Below are 5,105 nucleotides of genomic sequence, written 5' to 3'. Positions count from 1 at the left end.
CGCCTGGCACTTTATGGTTCATAAATTATGCACTATGTATTTCCAGTGAGTTTACTGTATATAGTACATGCTGTTTATTTTCCAACGGCAATTTACAAAAATCCAAGAATTTCAGGGCTTTTTGAAGTTTGGCTAAAATTGCACTTTTTTTTTTGAAACTTTGATGATTAAGATATATTTCTGCTTCTGTACACAATTTATTTTGCACATACAGCACACACAGGGTGCGATTAACAAAAGCATATTGTGTGCCATTCTCCTCCCATTATATTTTCTGCCCTCTCTAACAATGTGATAATAATAGCTAAACTTCAATTTGATAATCTGCAAAGCATTGCCTACATTGCATAAGGCTACATTTAGGTCAGTTAGTTCCACAGAGACTCTCTGCTTGCATCAGTCCAAAAATACTTAGACAAAGCACCACTACATTTAACATTCTGTCCACCATTCAACTTGTTAACTGCAAGCCAACTTGTTCCCATGGGCTTTACCCTTTTATTGCACAGGAAATTATTAAAATAAAAAGTGAATAGAGAGAAGCACACCCAGCATACTACAAGAAGTTTTTATATTGGGTAAGAAAAAGAACACTTCTTGAATTCTTGATCGGACATAAGTGCCACATTGATAGGCTGAAGAAGTGAAGCAGCAAAAAACGGTTATTGTTTTTCCAAGTTATTTTTCTCATGATTTCTCTTGGTTTTATTTACAAAATGTTCTCTATAGTCCCTTTATTTAGTCTAGCTCTGAGTGTGCTCATCTGCAACAACACCCGCACAAAATCTGTTCATCTACTGTATATCATCTTTTGCTCTTTTGTCTTTTCCTCCTGTGGAGTCATATCCCTTGCTTGATTGTGCACAGAGGAGAATAGCAAGCATCGTTTCCTAATCACAAATGGAGCACAACAAGGTATCTTACCTGCCAACCCACAAGTTTAAGATTTAAATTGGTTTAAGGCTCCAAGAAAAAATATCTTTATCCCAAAAAGGAAGAAAACACAGTCTATTTAAATAGAAAAGGATAAAAATATTATAATTAAGTTGGAAAATTCATTTGAAACAACTCCATGGCAACTGTTAGTTTCCAAATAAAGGCTTGCCAGCCTTTTCAATGCAAATTCAATAGCTCAGTTATATGGACATATCTGTTGATTAATCAGCAATGTACTGTAGGCAACTGTTGACTCTTTGTAAAAAAAAACTGTACCAGAGTACATTTATGTGCATAAAAGATTCCAACAAATCTTACATGTTAAAATAAACTATGAAAGCCTGACTCCATTAACCCAGAAACAGGATAAAAACTATGGGCAACAATAAATCTCCATTCAACTAAACAACCCATAGATTGAAACATCTTCAAAAATGGTTTCTGAGGATGGATGTGCTAACATCTCTATTATATACTCAGCAAATTTCATTCTGAGGCATTTACAAAAAACAGAGGAGAACCAATTTAGTTTGGGTTCTTACCAAGACGAAGAACAAAGTGAGTGAAACCTTAAGTCTTCCCTCCCAGCGATCTAGAAATGATTAGTCATAGACGACCACAGCGCAGCTCAAAGGGCATACATAAATTTGTTATGGCACACATATTATCTATATACACCATTATATCCGTTGGTCTGATACCTGCAGGCAAGTTTTTGAAAAATGGAACAATTTGGAACACACATAAGTAGGAATTATTTAAGAAACAAATGAATCATTTAATTCCTCTAGCTAGCAGGCATACATTTTTTAAATGATAAAAACTGCTTCATAAAATAAATAATTCAGAAGTCTCATTGAAATCCATTGTGATTGTTCCTAAAAAAGGAGAGCAAACATACTGCACACTGCTACAGATAAACAAAAAAAAGAGCTTGCCTGAATGTTTTAGATTTGTTGGACTGAGATTAACATTTTAGAAATCACACATTTATACGACCTTGAAAGAAAGAAAAGTGAAGAATTTAAGAACTGTGGCGCATACCAATAAAAGATCTTGTTTTTTTTAATCAAGTATCAAGTATTGGGCGGAGATGAAAATTTGGTACATCAGTAACAGAATCATTTTAGCAATGAATGCAGATTCAGGAAGATATAGAAAAAGAAAACAAAATTTATGGAATGGACAGTAGCAACAAAATTTGAGGAATTTTACAATCCATTTGACCTCTTCATCTAGTATTTTATTTGTTGCTTATCCTGCTCAGTGAGTGAGCTGGAATTAATCCAAACATAATTTGAATTTAGACAAAAACTGTACTAAACACGAGAAAAGTTGTCATGCTTTTGCAGACACACACTGTATAGTGACAGATAATTATTCACACTCATATTCAGACCATCACTGAATGTGAACACTCTCCCTGAAATTAGGCGAATGAACAGTACGTACTTGTGCAACCTCAGCGACTCCATTATTCAAAAGAAGGCAGGTGACAAGAGGAAAGAGTGATATGAAAGAGTCCAACATTTTTCTCATGCATTTTGATCATGGAATTTGACAGGTTGAAATATTAATTTAAGGTGGACAGTTAAAGGCTTGCTCATTTTTACTTCACCCAGGGACTAATGGACTCATATATTATTACCCTTTTCGTGCCACTTTTTAGCTGCACTTAACAAATATAGATGTCATAAATGATCAATATAGTCCTTTCACTGTGATTGGCTGGCAGCCATCTCAAGTTATACATATCCTGAAGACAGGTGAGGATAGGCAATAACGGAGAAAGTTTGGAGGTTTTTGGAGTTGAGGGGCATAGCCTACAGAAAAAGCTGTTGTTAACAGCACTGGCCAATTTAAAAGTTAAAAAATATTAGGGTGTACATTATATATAAAGAAAAAAAAGAGGATTTAAAATTGTGAACAATCAAGCTGTCTTCTCCTCAGGTAAAGGAACTAAAATTGATTTTCTCTTTCTCGCTGCCAGCCTGAGCTGTAAGGCTGGCATCGATTCCATTTTATTGTCACGGAGCTTTTCCACGCTGCAGCAACAAGGCTGCCCAAAGCTGCCACAACAAGTTGCCTTTTTGAAGTCGAGCTATCTACAGTATATACACACACCGCAATACAGTGGGGAACAGATGCAGAGGAAACAACTCAGGTCCTCATAAAATTGTATACTGATGCAAACACAAAGTACACAATTTTGTATTTTGCCAAAATAAGAAAAGTTGTAACATTTTCTTGAAATCTTCCAATCCACATTAAAAGATTTGTATTTATTTAAGTCGGAGTGGATCAGTCCAGGTGGCAAGTACAACTGATGGTCTTTCACAGGTGCCACAAAAGATTGGATACGAATCACTGCTGTGAAGTAAAAGGTTTTCCCCCTTAATTTCAAGGATGCTCTCTCCTACAAAGGATTTGTAATTATGTATACTTCGGTGGGGTCACCTTAATTAAATATTACCACATAGGAGTCACTCCAGTAAACTCAAGTGAGACTGGGGAACTTAAAGTGTCATTACCTTAGTATTATCCTTAATTAGAGTAGAGGGATTGTTCAAATCAAAGTTTTTTTTTCTAGATACCTGCTGATTTGTAACAATGCAATCTATTTGCACCAAGGAAGTATTTTTATTTCACAGTTTTAATTAAGAATGGTCAGAGCAATCAATGCATTGGCTTCGGCAATGTACCATAAATTCCCAAAAGCCACAACACTCCATTTTTTAAATTTTTTTGCATTCATTTTTCATACCGCCCATCCTCGAAAGGTTTGCTGAAGCCTAACCCAACTGTCTTCAGGCAAAAGGCAGACTATACCCTAGACTGGTCGCCAGTCAGTCGTAGGGCACACAAAGAGACAAAAGGCCACCCACACTCCCAATCATACCACCACCAGCGGGAATTGAGCCCATGCCTGCCTGCACCGAAGTCAGACAAGTGAACCCCTACACCATGAGGCGGCACTCCGTTTTTTTTAAGTAAGAAAAAAGAAAAATACACTAAATTGCTATGGAACGTCGACGTAGAAAGAAGGTACACAAAAAGATGGCTATCATTAACACTAAATTCCTTCCTCTTCATTCGTATTAAGCAGCTCAGGACCTTGAAATAGTTACTAAAGACCCCCCTGGTACACCCTGAATCCACAAAAGCACATAATTTAAAAAAACACTAAGAACTAGTAATTTAAATGAACTCTACATTGAGTTCTTACCTTGGAATCGACAGAGTGCTCTGAAAATGCCGTAGTGCTTGATGAACTGGGCACTGTTGAAGCAAGTATAGCATATTTTCTTACTTCTTTTTAAATCTACAACTGCTCTTCTGCAATTCAGAATCAGACAAAGCCTTTGCTAGAACTAAAATACTTTCAATGTTCAAAGGTTTGTCATGTATTGGGCTCTTCTGAATAAATGGAATACATGCACCTTTTTCAAATCTGTTGACACAATAATACATTTAAATCTTAGAATTTGCAGTGTAATGGCACCAACAATTGGACTAACAATGCTTGAGACCAACAGTATAGCCTATATTGAAAAGGAAATAATTATGGTATAGTAAATATACCCATTTTGTTATTTGTGTGTCTATAAGTACTGTCGCTTGTTTTTCAAACTGCCTGGCTTGCGTCATTGCAATCTGTCAAATTCACCAAACTCCTGTAGCATGCTTTCAGCTAGAAAAAATACTTGGACACATAGCACATCTTTACAACCTGAGAAAATTACTCTGTCTAGTGTGTTGTCGTACTCTGCTGGAAAGTTGCATGAATCAGGATTAATATTTGTACTTTTCAAAGTGGAGAATTGGTTGCTGAAAACCTTGGACTCCATACATATTTTACTTAGTTTATTCAGATGGATTTTATCCTACCATTTTATTCTTAAACACTATGTCTATCTTTCAAACCTCTGGAGAGGAGTTAAACTAAAATGAGTTGCATTTTTTAGAGAGCTAGTGCAATAGTCTGTAACCAGTAATGTTTAACCATAATAGACAATTCTAATGCTTTGTCACCACTCATGCAGGTAAACAGCAATTTAATGCACTCGAGCAGGGAAATTTAGCTCAGGGACCTAAGAGGTTATTAAAGTAATTCAAATGTGTTGATTATAGCATGACTGGAAAATCATAAGCTAATTTGTTCATGAACT

This window comes from Stigmatopora nigra, chromosome 8 (assembly GCF_051989575.1).
Source record: "Stigmatopora nigra isolate UIUO_SnigA chromosome 8, RoL_Snig_1.1, whole genome shotgun sequence".
Classification (NCBI taxonomy): Eukaryota; Metazoa; Chordata; class Actinopteri; order Syngnathiformes; family Syngnathidae; genus Stigmatopora; species Stigmatopora nigra.
Note: the sequence above shows the minus strand (reverse complement) of the source record.